The following is a 15348-nucleotide window of genomic DNA, read 5'->3' on the forward strand; positions in this document are numbered from 1 at the left end:
TTACATAAGTGTATGGTTCCTGCTTTACACTGAGTAAACACTGGAGCATTAAAGGATAGAAAAACTTTAAAAGAAAATGTACCTATACTATTATTTTCTTTATATTTTTAAAATGCAAAAGGCTAACTACCAAATACTAGTGTCTATATATGTGGAACTGTGTAAAAATTAACATGTCATTAATAAGTAATGAATTCATTGTACAGGACTTTCACAACGGAATATGGAATTTGTATATATCTTGTAACTATATTCTTCATAGATTTTCTTTCTGACATGATTAATAAAATATTTTCTTAGTCAGAATTTATTTAAACCCATTAGGAAATGCAAATTAAATGATGAGGTCTAAAAGGTTTCTGGGAAGATCCTGGCCTGTGATTGAGAGGTATTGAATAATTCCATAACTGTATGGTTGCTATTAAAGAGGAGTGCACATCTATGGTCTTTGGATGGAGACTATGAACCTCCAAAAAGTTCTGGGAGATCCCAACATTCTCCTAATTATGAAGTGCTTTCACTAACCTAGCAATCTTCTATTAACACTTTCTTCCTCCCTGGAAAATGCTGTGTTTATAAAACATAGGCTCTGTTAAGATTAAAATAGTGCCCCCAAACCAGTCACACGTCACTAATAACTTGTCTAATAATTAGTTCTCACCTTGGAAAGCACACAGCAGACATCTGCGTGGATGATTATAAAGGGAAAAGACTTAATTGAGGAAGCTGGAAGGAGGGAAGAGTCGACCCAGAGCAGGAAAATCCCTCGAGTTAGCAAAACCAAGAGGAGACACCCAGGCTTGAGACCTGGGTGGTAGCAGCATCGCCTTAAGGTATTGGGAGTTGGGGAGGAGAGTTCCAAAAGGAGGACAGCCCAGAGCGGGAGGCAGCCAGGACAACCTCGTCTGGTTCCCTGGCCTGGGCTCTGGCCTCACACACCTAATGTCCCACTGGTCCTCTCACTTGGAGGTTAAAGGCATCTCTGCTTAAACCGCTGGCATTGAACCTTTTGTCTTCCTGCCCGAACGCATCCCTCTACACTGATTCCACACCTTGCAGAGACACAGCCATTCACCCAGGTGCCCATGCCAGGTCCCTAGAAACCACTCGTGATTCTTGCCTTTTCTTTACTACCCCCCCCATCCAATAGCAGGTTTTATTCTGTCTATCACCAAAAATACATCTTGATTCTCTCAATTTCTCTGTCTCTATCACCACCCTAGTCCAAGTTGTCCTCATCTCTCCCCAGGACTCCTGTTACAGCATCCTGATTGTCCTTCTTCTCTTTTCTTACAGTCCAGCCTGCACAGAGCAGCTAGGATGGGCTTTTAAAATCAGACCTGGTCCCTCCACTGCTTATAACCTTTTAACTGTGTTCCAAGTTTCCTAGAATAAAAGGTGTGTCCCTGATCGTGTCTCATGGGCGTGATGAGATCCTGCTTCCGACAGGTCATCTCCTATTCTCGTCTCTGCTCGGTACACGGACTCCAGGCACAATGACCAGGATTTTGTTTCTTAAACCCACCAGGCTCGTTGAGATCTCTGGCCTTTGTACTTCCTGTTCCTCTCCTTGGATGGTTTTTCCCAGAGGTCTCCATTTAGATGAATTCTTCCCATCATTCAGAGCTCAGCTCCAATGTCATTTCCTTTGAAATCACTGACCCCAGTCGATATCTAACACATCACCTCACTCTATTTTCTTCATAGGCTTGTAACTCTCTTGAGTTTCAAATAATTTATTGGTTTATATATTTATTACTTGTTTCCAACTACTGGAAAATGATTTCCATGAAAACAGGAGCCCTACCAGACTTGTTGCTATAAATCAGGCATTATGACCTGACATCTAAGAAGCATTTATAAAAATTTGTTCCATTCACAGAAAGCCTATGACCAGTTCCAGCAGGTGTTATACACTTGCATTCAGCGTGAAATCTGTATTAGCTTGTATAATGCCTTAAAGTTGAGGACTTAGGAGACTACTAAATCCCACTCAATTGGGAAAGAACAGAAGGAAAAAAATCAAGTCCTGTGTGATTCTAAAACATGTTAGTTAAAAACTTTGAAACAAAATAAGTTCAAGAACAAACACATCAGTTTCTTTCAAAATAAAGCTTAAAATCTCTATAGGCTGTACCCAAATATAACAGTTGCTTAAAGATGATTTCACTAAATGTCCTTCAGCAGAAATCTTACAGTCCTTGCAAAATGTTTCTGTCATAAGAAACCACACCTAAGAATTTCCTGTAGCTCTACATTTCTAAAGGTAAAAGGAACCTTGTTAGTCATTCAGATCAACCATCTCAGTTAATAAATGAGAAATTAAAGCCACAGAATTTAAATACCCCATCATCACTCTGCCAGATAGAGGTCAGGATGGGACTTGAACTCATGACTCTTAATTCCAAGGTCAACTTTTTCCAGTATATCAAGTTGCTTGCATCCTCTTGGTCAAGAATAAAATTTCCCTCATCATTACTGACCTGACTTAAAAGCAATCATTTGGGACCTTAAAAGAGAAAAAGTTTCCATTTTTTTTGAGTGTAGACAGGATATAAATAAATATGTATTAATTTTAAGAAATAAAATATTTACTATCACATTATAAAATCAACAACAATAAATCATATTTTGGGCTCCGAGGAAAGTATTCATTATGACATTTGCACATCCTAGGTAACCAGTCTCCCTGTGAAGTAAATTATTCCGGTTCCTTCCCTTAATGATATTTTGAGCACAGATCAGGAAGTATTGCAAAGCATAGGGTAATATCTTTAAAATAGGGATAATCACTTATTGGGTTTTAGAAAAGATATACATCCTAAAGAAAGTGAAAACCAGTCTGAAATATTTTTTATTCCTTAGGGACGATTTCCTTAAATAATTTGGAGTTTTTGCCAAGTACTTCTTTTAAAATGAGTGCAATTTTCAGGAAGTAGGGAAACTTACAAGAAGAGTATATATACTAATTAATATGTAATGGGAAGAAAGGTATGAAATATTCTGATGAGAAGTGCTATGTTTCTTACAAAAGACAATAATATATTAGGATTTCAATACCTTGGGAAGAAAGCCAATTGAATGGCAATTTAACTAAAAAGATGAGCAGTTCTTTCAAATGTGAAAATAATAATGATAAAAAGCCTGGTTCTCTCAACTGATCATGGAAAGGAAGAAAGCCTTTTGCACAGTTCCTGTTATTGCTTTCTTGGCATTCACATTATATGAGCTCCACTCGATTCATCCTCAGGGTTGTAAAATCTGTGTCTGACATTGCTACACACAGAGTGAAGCTACTGAAGTTGCAGTGTCTGGTCTTCCAGGGACAGAGGGGATCAACTGAACAGGTAGAGGCTGTTCCTGGCTGTACAATGAATGAGAAACCAATGGGAAATTCCTTAGGAAGATAGACTTTGCTTTTTACCTCTTTTCCAGATAGTGAGCATTGCAAACATGGAAAATCCAGGGAAAATTGGAAAATTTTTTAAATTATTCATTTTTTAAAGTATGTGCAAATATTTATTAACATAGTTTTTTATAGAAAGATGGAAGTAGGGAGTAGGCTGAATTTATTCCCTGTGACTAGGCTCTGATGGTTTGTTGTCAAGAAAAATAAAGATCATTTTGAAGCTCATAACTCTTTTTGCTTCTCATTGTATTAAGAAATTAGTAATCTCATTGTACAGCAAGTTCAATTTTCTGTTTGTTCAGTACTCCTAAAAGAAGTATAGTTTGTAATGGGCCAAGTAACATATGTATTTCACATTTGAAAATGGATAAAATCAAACTACAGAATAAGAAAGAATTAGGAATTAATATTCATGATTACCCATTTTTTGTTGTTTTTTCACGTAAATATATAACAAGGAATGTGAAGCAAGGAGTAGAATTTTTAAAAAGAACAAAGATTAATAAACTTCCACCATTTCTGCACTCATAAACCAAAAAGCAAAAGGACATAATCATTCTAGATAAATTTCACTTTGAGGTCAATGTTCCCAAATCTAAGTGCAATATGTATTCAGATAACAAAAGGCTCCAAAAGTGCAATTATGGGTTACAAAATAGCACAAGCCTTGAATCCAAGCCCCCTTTTGGTAGAGCTAAAGTAAGTTTTCCAGATGACATTTAACAAGACTGACTTTTGTTTATTTTATTTGTTTTACTTTTTGCTTTAAAAGTGAAATGGATAAACGGAAAAAATCTATTTTTAAATATCAAGAACTGGCTTCCAAATTAATTCTTCCATTCTGAGTAAGTGTGAGGCCAGGCTGAGGCAGAACTTCCGTATTTACAAGTATCAATGGGGCTTATGACTTGCTGAATGTCTTCCAGGAAGAGAAATATGATCCAAGTTACATTTCCTGAGAGTCAAGGGAGAGAGCTTGGAGTTTACAGCCAGTCATTTCTTTCCCAGCTGACATCTACCATCAGCTGTCGAATTACGGAGCAATTTGGCTCCGAGCTGAGGGCTTGTCTGAAATGCCTTCTCCTGGGCTGGGGACTGGTTCCGTTTGTGGAGGGGATTCAGATGGAAAGGTTGTTAATGGGAGGACATGGCTTGGCTGAAGATCTAATTATTTCTCACCTATTTTTATTAGCACTTATTCATTGTGGAATTGGAAAATGACTTCCTATTGAGAAGAAGTCCTCCTCCATGCCATTCAGATAAATTCCCTCTTTCGAAATACGGACCGTTTGAAAGCTTCTTTTTCTCAGGTCTTCCCTATCCAAGGAGGATCAAAATGTCCTGGGTCAAACCCAATTCTGCCCTCACAAGGCCACTTCAATTCTGCCACATCCTTCTGGGGCCTGGAAGCTTGGCTTCCGCTTCAGGAGCAGTTGTGAAGTTGCTGACCATGAAAGCTATGGATTTCCCTGGAGAAACATCCTCAGCTGTTTTTTTCTATAATGTTTGCTATTGCTCTCACACCTTCCCCTTTTTAGATGAATAAAGTTCAAACCCCTCAGACCAACAAGCCAGCCCACATTTTCAGACTTCTCCACATCCAGTCACTTTGCCATCTTAGTTCACTGACCCCACAGGATTTCTCAGTGTCCCTGAGAAGGCCTTGACCTCCATAACCATCACTATCTCCCTCAAAGGACCGTCACACCCGGCCCCTGCCTCAACCGGCTACTCATGCTTAAGTCTCAACTTTTCTTCTCTGAAACTTTTCCCAGATTCATCTGTTCTCCAGAAGTTTGTCATACATATATCTGGAAATTGTGACCACATTCCACAATAGCTCATTGTTGGCCTATGTCTTCCCCAACCATAAAAAAAAAAAACAACTCCATGGCAGTTATTGCGTCTTCATCCTTAAATTCTCAGTGAGTGTTCACTGTTATTTGGGAATTGAATGAAATGCTTCATTAGTACTTTTTTCCACAGGCATCAAAGCTGAACCTAAAAAAATAGTGACACTGTATGGAAAGTAATTTTTCTATTTAGCCTTCTTAAGCAAAGATAATTTTATCTTCTTAACATGAGGAAATCAAAAGAGAGGTCAGCAACATGAGAATAACAGGGAGGCCTACCTGGTATCTACACTGACTAGCTTTTGCACCCTGCAGAAGGAGATCCAGGAGATGATAGAACTATTTAAAATCAAACACCTGGAGGCTCTGGATCCAAGCCATGCTGCCTCAGGGGCTGGGACAGTTAGACAGATGCTCAGTGAACTCCTGCAACTGCCCTCCAGCATGCACCTGCGGGCACGCGCACGCACACACACACACACACACACACACACACACACACACACAGGCCCCATTCAAGCATAAGCCACAGGACAACTCTGGAACTGGAGGACTAAGGCTGCACAGGCCTGGGCAGAGGCCGCTGAAACTGTGGAGCAACATTTTCACAGAGAGGACCCCCCAGCAAGGGAAGGGGCATGCTCTGAAAAGGAAATTAGAAAACGAGAAAGAAGTGCACCTGTTTTCGAACATGAACCTATGGACAAACTCCCAGGGTTCCCAGAAGAAACACGCATAGCCTTTAAGAAGGAGCTGAGGTTCTAAAGTCTTGCAGGAAGATAAACCCTGATGGTATCTTCTCTGAGGAAAATAAGACCTCATCTCAAACCTCAAATGAATGAAACCTAGGAACACTTAGATGATACGAGCCAGAATGAAGTAGAAATTATGTAAAAGTTACAGAAAACTTGTTAGTAGATCAGAAAGAATGAAAGGAATTTGAGTGAGAACATCAGTGAAGACTGTTTGTGGACAGTAGGATGTGTGCTAAGCTTTCTAAGATTCCAGTAGGCAGAAAGACATAGGTTGTACACAGAGAGAAATGGGTTCACAAGGCAGTTCAAGGTCACTGACATTGGAAACACTGGTACTGGTCTAGCAACTTCGAAGGAGAAATTTTCATTGTATTCAAGAAGTCTAGTCAGATTTGTATAGGTCAAGGGACGGATGAGGAAGTAAAAAGTGGTCAGTAACATTATTCCTTTGAGAATTCTGAGAGTGAAGTGGATTGTCAAGGGAAAATGATTCTAGAACATGGAAGTATTAAATACGTATTTGTAGACTAAAAGGCTGGGTACTGTGGAGAGGCACACTGAAGAAACAAGAGCAAGTGGGTCATGGTGGATCACGGCCTTAGGGGAGGGTGGGGAGGAGAGGATTAAGGCCACTCGTGAAGGGTTAACCTCTGAAAGCAGGAGCTCTGCCTGCAGGGAAGGCGGCTGAAGGATTCTGAGAGGGAGAGAGGAAGTTGAGATGGCTCGAATTAAGAGAAATAACTTGGTCAACTCCATATAATATGTTAATTCTGCACAGCATCAACACACATGTCCAAATGAATTCAAATCCTCACCAAACTTGTGATCATTTCCAAATGACATGGCTCTAGGCAGGGCGAAATAAATTCATCAGTTATTTGAATATTTTATTCTTTTAGTTTAAAATTTTAATATTTCACTCAATCTGGAGCAAATGTATTTTAGGAACTGTAACAGCTGACTAAAGTGAGATTATAGACAAGGTATGCATAATTTATGTGTCACATAAAATAACAAGCAGGTTTTTGTGTTTTTTTGTTTACCATGTTTATTTTCTGATTAGCCTGTAGTTAAATTGAAAGAATTGGAATCATATTAAGCTAACAAGGTATTAACTGGCCAATTATTCTTTCTTCATTGACATAAATTTCTAAATGTATCATTGAAATTATGATTATTTCTTCTCATTTGATTGTGTCGAGGAGTGTGGGTCAGTCCATTTAATGACATTTGGTAAAATATAGAGTTCTATAAACAGAAAAACAACCTCTCTAGAGTTGTTATAAAGTTATTCTTAGTTTTTTGGTTTTTTGGTTCAGGGATCAAACTCAGGACCTTGCACTTGGCGAAGCAGGCAGCGGCACCACTGAGCTAAATCCCTGGCCCCTACTCTTAAGCAATAGTATGACAAAAGATGCATTACTACAGTCAATTCTCAAGCTAAATTCATACACCTGGGCCATGCTTATCCATTTGTAGATTTGCAACAATTATAAAAGCAAAACATTTGCTACCACCTTCGGTTAATTACTAATTAATCCTCATGGCACTTTTATAGGCCAAATAAGATCACAGGTGATTGAAGTACTAGCTTGCATGCTTGCTTTCTGGTCTATACTCTGGAAATATGTAATGCATGCTCCATGGATGCACTCATACAAGCCTCTCCAAGCAGAAGCTCAGTCCAGGCTTACAAGACAGGATTCACTGAACAAAAAGTGAATAAAGACAACAAAATCCTAACCTATACTCTAACAACAGAGGGGGATGAATCAATGCTAATTACATTGGCCCAAGAAATTACAGAAATAGAACACCTTCATTTCATTAGTTTATGATGATGTTTGTATTATTATGATTGCTAAGTGGTATATTTAACTGGTTCTTCATTACTCTCTCAGTAGATGGCACACAGACATTTTAAGAAGAGATAATTTACACATCATTAGCCATAATAAAATATGAAATGATTCTGGATTGGGGGAACAGATGATCTGAGGTCTTTCTTGATCTATGTGTTCCATTTACTATTTCTGGAATCTTACATCAACTCCTTTAATTCAACTTCAACTTTTACTCCACAAAATGGTGATATAACTGCATCAGAGATTACTTCAGTAACAAAAAATATAAGAAGGCAAAAGCACTTTATAAAATCATAAAACATTTCAAAATGTAAAGATCATTAGGTAATGACCTATTGGAAACTGGGTAATTTAATGTATGCTGTTCTATAATCTTCTATAGTGAAAAATTTAGAAAATGAGTTAGAAAAAATATACTTTGCTTTTTTTTTTTTTTGGTACTGGGGATCGAATTCGGGTTCTTGCACTTGCGAGGCAGGTGGCGAAATCACTGAGCTAAATCCCCAGCCCCTATACTTTGCTTTTGATGTGCTAGTGAAAAAAAATTCTTGGTTGCCCAAAGTATCCAAATAGTTATATAATCCTCCAACAAAACTAAAACTCTTCTAAATATTTCAATTTAAAATCTTGATAATTCAATTAGCACACACTAAGAACGACTCACTACTGTGTTAGGCACCTTGTTAGACACAAGCATGAATAGTTGTACATAGTCTCTAACTTGCAAAAGTTACAAATCTGAACAATTACCTGCCCTGCTTAAAGAAAGGGAGTTCTAAATGTAGGCAATGGAGTCTAGTGAAAAATAATACATTTCTGACCATTTCATATTTTTTGAGAAGCCAATTACTATTTTAAATGACCATAGACTTTTATAAGAATTTAAGCCATCTGGATATGGGAAAAATTGTGTATCAGTTCTCTGGAATTTTGTCAGGGGCTTAAGTAATATCCAGGGGTATCAGAGAAAGTCACATTGCCTGCCACTTTTGATGTGGATAAACAGAACTGTGTTTTGCTGGTATAGCAGTTGTCTCACAATGTTTATTAAATTTCTCCATAACTTGACCTCCAAGGCCTCAGGATTTAATTCATGGCTTTTGCTCCCTCCTGGGATGTTTTCCATCTCCCCACCCATCCACCTCTGATAGTCCCATAGTCTGAATTTCTTCTTATCTTCTCATCTATCAGGGATTTAGTCCTCCTCTAGACCCTTAAAGCATTAATTATATGCTTAGAATCATGACTTTTCATTTCTTATCCCTAAGGGAAGAATGTCACACAGAAACAAGAGCCACATCTTCCTCTTCCTGCTAGGATGCCTGGACCTCATGAGTATGAGCTCTGTGCTACTGCTCTGCCTGTGCTTCAAGACTGCACATTTATCCTCAGAAATGAGAGCCCAATCATTCTCTTTCAAAAGTGTGTACACATTTGAGGCTAGAAGGTTTGTGAGTGAATTGAAGTTTCTCATTACATTTCATTTTATATGGGCTTTTTTGTAACTTAATTGCTAAAAATACTCTTTGAAGGTAATAATGAAGCCATACATACATCTTATGTTAATAATTAAAACATTAAATATAAATTAATATTAAATAAATCCATTTATAGTTTCTCAATTTACAACTCATGTGAAACACAAATATATTTTAACAAAAGTTTAATCTACCAGCCTTCAAATAGATATTAAATGTAAAAAGTTTCTGTACCTTTAATATTATTTCTCTCAGACTAACAGAATTTTCAAGCTCAAGAAAAAACTTTAAAGTTGTATGAATGCTGTAGAAGCACATATAATCAATTACTGATACATTCTACTTTTGCCAAAGTAATACTGAGTTATGTGAAGCCTGAAAAAGGAATATCACAATTTACTTAAGTTTGACAGTGACAGTAAACAAACTAGTAAACATAAACACTGAACTGTAATAACTTCACATTATTTTACATTTTAGTACCCATTTTTATACAAGTGATTTGTTATTGGCACACCTTAACGTGTCTGGATTTTGTAGAAAAAAAGTAAGATAAATTCTTGTGACTATTAGAAGTAAATATTTCCACAGCTATTGTTTTGTTTTGATCTATTTTTGACACAGAGTCTCACTATATCATTCAGGCTGGCCTTGAGTCACTGGGTGGCCCAGGTTGGCCCCAAACTTTCAGTGATCCTCCTGCCTCTGCCTCCTGAGAGCTGGGATTAAAGGGGTGTGCCACCACATCCAGATTCCATGCATTCTTAAAAATCTGTATAAGGACTAACTTGAAATTCGATTGTATCTAATACATGCAATTTTCCTACATTGTTTGACTTGAAGAATTCTGTGAACCTAGCAGGTTTTTCTTTGCATTTTAAGAATGTATGACTCAGTGACTAACCTCATACATTCCCTCTATGCCAAACTATAATTTAGGAGATGCAGCAGTGACATAAAGAATGATATGTCACACACAGTCAAATCTCATAAAAACAGCTGGGTAACTTCTTAACGAAGCCACATGTTATTATCCAGGAAACTTGCTGTCTATGCAGTGAAAGCCTGCCTAAACAAAAACCCTGGGGTGCATAAACAGCCATTCCATAGCTTAATGGAATTGTAAGTAATCCTCCCAAAACACTCAGCAATTACAAGCTTCAGTATCGAGTTCCGAACATAGTTTTGAGCTTCAGAATCTAACTTGGTTTCAAGAATATTTGGAGAAGACCCAAAGAGGAGCAATAAAAATGAAACATGGGCTAGAAAATAAGCCCTTCTGAGAGAAGGAATGAAGATCTTGAAAACTGGATTTTAGATGACTTGTGAGGGAGTTTCACCTTTATAAGAGACGGGGTGGGGTTTGAGTCCTGTAGGCTAAGCCTGAATCAAGAAGGCAAAGCAGTCTTAGTTTTTTCTCAAAAGAAGGCAAGAGAGCACAGCTTTTTCTTTTACTGGGTATCTCTAGCAGGCTTCAGGAAGGCAAGAGTAAGATTTGGACTCTTGGAAGCACAGAGCCTGGTGAAATGCTGGGCTCCCAATGACTCTCAACAAAGCTCTAATGAATAAAATGAGAACCTCTGGGCTAGACTCTCCTCACTTCACTGACTCACAGTGCTACCTGTTGCCCCACACAGAAACATTGTAAAACATGTATACAACACATGACAGCGTCTATCTGTAATTGTGTGAGGTTTAGTTTAAAAACAAAACACAACGTTTGAAAGTCATAATGCCAAATGCTATTATTGAGGGTACTGAGGAATATGTGGAACAGATAGCTGAGACCGACCGTGAGGCAACATAATTAGTATTATCTGTCAAGATGCCTGAAAATGATTTTCATTCTAAATCAGTGCTATAAAAATAATAATAAGTACAGATAAAAACGTTTCCTATATGTTGTAGTGTTATATTTGATAATAAAAATCTGGAGCCTGTGGAAAGGCCCATGTAGAAAAGAAATGCCTATAGGATAAACCATTCAGCAGGAGCAAACAAAAGGTAGGAATCATGCTGTTATGAATATTAACAGCTTTGCTCATATTTAGGACTATTTCCAAGGGAACTAACTGGTAAAGTCCAGAGAACCTGGAAGCCTCCAAAAAATCTTTTATGCATATTCCAAGTCATCGTATAAATTGGGAATTCCTACTTGCTGACAATTATTATTTATAGAAACACCAAATGCAAATTAGGATAGTTCCAATTATTTTTTTTTCTTTAAGACATGTTCATTTCTGTTTGTTTGTAAATAATTTCCTTACATTGACATTTCTTTCCTGGCAAGCAAGTGCAAGTGTTTTTTTTTCTAACTTTTTGATTATTTTTTTACTTATTAATGGAGGACCAGGTAATGCTGTTTTGTTTTGTTTTGGGGGCATTTTTTGGTACTGGGGATCAAACTCAGGACTTTGAGCTTGCGAGGCAGACGTAGTGCCACTGAGCTAAATTCTTGGCCCAACCAGGAAATTTTTTTTTTAATTATATTGGTACATTTTAGGTATACAATATAATGACATTCATCATTGGAAATTTGCACCTTTACATAATCCATCTTGGTTTTTATTTTTTTCCCATTCCCCTGCCCTCTCTTCAACCCCTCTACCCCTCCGTATCTACAAAGACTTTTTTTCCATTTTTCCTTTTTCTCATATTATTTCCATTCCCTTCTTTCTTTTCCCCTACCCCTTCCATTTCCCCTTCTCCCAGCTATTTCTCTGCTGGGTATCTTCCCCAAAGAATTAAAAGAATCATACCACAGTGATATATGTGCACCCATGTTCATAGCACAATTCGTGGTAGCTAAAACTTGGAAACAACCCAATTGCCCGTCAACTGCAGACTGGATAAAGAAAATGTGGTTTTTTTTATAAAATGGAGTATTACTCAGCCATAAAGAATGAGAAACTAGAGACATTTATAGCTAAATGGATGCACATTAAGCCAACCAGGTAATGTTTTGATCATATATACATAGTGTAATGTTTAAATCAGGGTAAACATATCTCCCTCTTTGAACATTTATCACTTCTTTATGCTGAAAACTTTTAAAATTATTTCCTGGAGATTTTAAAAATACACAGTATATTATTGTTATCTATAGTCACCCTACTATATAATAGCACCCGCAGAACTTCTCGCTCCTATCTAACTGTAATGCAGAAATGGACAGAATTCAAAACAAAATAAAACACAGCAAGGCCCTGGGTCATCCCTGAGCCTATGCTACCACTGAGTGTACAGCCAAGCTTCCCTGGAGGGCCCCTGCCAGCTTGGCCCTCAGGAATCCCACACCAAGCCCAGAGTGAGGCTCTGACCGTGCCCAGCAGGTATCTGACCAACACACTCACTGGGTCTGTTCCCTCTGGAGTCTCACCTAGAATATGCTGGAACAATAAAATCAAGCTCAGGCCCGGAACACGCCCGCTCCCCCCCCCGCCATTTTCCATATAAAATGGCTCTGCCTTTTCCCATGCTGATTCTGCAAGGCAGCTTATTTTCAAATCCGTATAAATAGCTGCAACCACACTCCAGTCCCATTGAAAAACCAAAATGGTATCATGTGAGAGAAGCATCCTAGCATACTTGGCCCAGTGAGTGAAATGTAAGTGGAGCTGGGCCAAGCTACTTGACACTCACTAGTCAGCTTACTCAGATGCCCTCCAGTTTCCTGCAGTGAAGCCACCAGTTCTGCCCCTTAGAGCCAGAGAATTCACTTACATGGACTGCCCAGGGCCTGGGTAGTGATTTGAAGCCAAAGCTTGGGAAATATACTTCAAGTCAAGCTGAAGGTTTATAATCTCATGGATTCAAAGGGGAGTCATGTTGCTTAAGAGTGGAAGCAAGTTTTCTAATGCAGCTACTTAAAATTTTCTAATGCAGCTAAGACTTCTTTCATACAAGTCCAGTGAATTTTTAAATGTTTTTCTCCAATTTTTTTGCCAAATGGCCAGAATTACAGGGGTTTAAATCTCAGGAAGAAAGCAGAAAGAAAAAAATGCACTTTAACTTTTGTAACAGAATGTATTGGCTTTTAAAATATTCATTAAAGTTATCCACTACTATTTGAGACATATATAAATGGAATATTGGGTATCTTGGTTTTTCTTTACAGCATTTGTATACTCAAATATGGAACTGCTATGCTGTCCAGTCTCGCTTACAAGGCCACCTGAACAGCTGAGCATGACAGCACAAGTCCGTGCTTATAAAGCCACCTATTTAAATAGCCACATGCTCAGGCAAGTCTGTGTAGTCAGATCTGCCAATGTACCTGCCTGATAGTCACTTGTGACCTCACTGGCAAATCCCTCTCCTCCTTAACACCTTGTTCCTTACCAATTAACAAGCATTTTATTTTCAAGGAATCGTGTCATTAAACTAAAACTACCTAAAGTATCCCAAAATAGGAAGTTTCAAAGAAACTTTTCTTGAGGAAAGAGTGAGTTATGAACTTATAATAGTTTATACAGTGCATCCAAGGATAATTCATAAGGTGACTGATGCTACTGTATTTCCTTTTGAGAATTCAAATGTTGAGATTCTTGACAATCTGATCAGTAATTTAAATATTAGTCTGCCTGTTATAAAAAGAAAACATTCATATATGTCTTTACCCAAATCTACGTTGTATACTAAACTAAATGGAATGCTGATGCTTTTTCTTTCATTGCATTGTATTCACATGTGGGAATGTTTACATTTGACTCAAAGAATAAACATCATGAACATATCTGCTGCCTGCCTTCCTACCAGCTTTCTAATTATGATCAATTCATCTTTTTTAAATATATATTTGGAATATATACTGAATACATTCATCACGAGGAACTGGTACATATACATACTGTATTTTTATCTGTTTTACTTCCTCTTCCCTCCCCTCCTTCTTTGTTCCCCTCTCCTCAGGTCCCCTTCCCATCTCCAAAATGTTTATTGCTCTGTTTCTGATCATCTTTTATTTTGCTTTCAGGTTCTTATGTTTAAAAATTACACAATATTTAACCTTCTGTATCTGATTTATTTCACTTAGTGTTATGATCTCCGAATGTATCCATTTTCCTACAAATGGCTTTATGATGGAGTACTATTCCATCCATTTATCTGTTGATGGATGATTTTTTAAAAATTCTAGTTATATTCATAGAATAAAACAAAGGTAAAACAGCAAAGGAAAACTTTGGTAAATTTACCTTAAAATGAAATGAACATCAAGCTTTCAAAATACAATTATAAGGCACTTTTTCTTTAATTTTTACTCTGTAGGATATATACAGTAAATATCTAATAGCTAAATTATTTTATTTTAATTTATCATGAAGCATAGTAAATACACAAATAAATACGATGAGTATCAGTTTTTTGTCTCTGAACATATACTGTGTCTTGTGTTTTAAAGTTCATATTTTAAAGTCTAACAATGATTATGTCTACTTTAAACAGAAGGGGAGAAATGGAAACCCAGCTGGCCCATGAGTGGAGGTCAGCCAACTTCCCACTGGTTCACAATCTATAAAATTCCAGCAAAATCAAATAGGAACAGGCCGGGGATTTAGCTCAGTGGTTCCACTGCCTGCCTCACAAGTGCAAGGTTCTGAGTTCGATCCCTGGTACCAAATCAAAAACAAATCAAATGGGAATGAGCTCCACAGGAGGATCTCCATAATCCAGTGCAAGGAGACAAGCCAGCCTGGGATAGGAATGAAAGAATTTGTTACTTTATTTAGCCTGCTTTAAAAAAAAATCAGTCCTCAGTTGAGTGTTTCTGAGATTTTCCTTGCCTCTTTGTAGGAACTGGAGGAAAAAAAGTATTTCCAGGTTGCCTCTCCTCCCTAATCCAATCTCTGAAACTACATTTTAAACCTAAGCATAAAATTTTTCTGCACGGTTGTAATGAAGTATCTGATTATTAAACCAACTTTATTTAAGTGTCAAAAATGTATTTAATTACCATTCTCTAAAGATCATGCCTCTATAGGTAAAATT

The 15348-nt window shown here is 37.5% G+C and overlaps 1 protein-coding gene across 4 annotated transcripts in view; it reads right to left on the reverse strand.

Annotated features, from left to right (window-relative positions):
- Nucleotides 1-15348, reverse strand: part of Col19a1 (collagen type XIX alpha 1 chain) — a 349367-nt gene that overhangs the window by 308320 nt on the left and 25699 nt on the right. The gene's annotated exons all lie outside the window — the stretch shown is intronic.

This window comes from Heterocephalus glaber, unplaced genomic scaffold (genome assembly GCF_053883595.1).
Source record: "Heterocephalus glaber isolate CG9 unplaced genomic scaffold, H.glaber_assembly_v1.0 deba00000594, whole genome shotgun sequence".
In the NCBI taxonomy this organism is placed as follows: Eukaryota; Metazoa; Chordata; class Mammalia; order Rodentia; family Bathyergidae; genus Heterocephalus; species Heterocephalus glaber.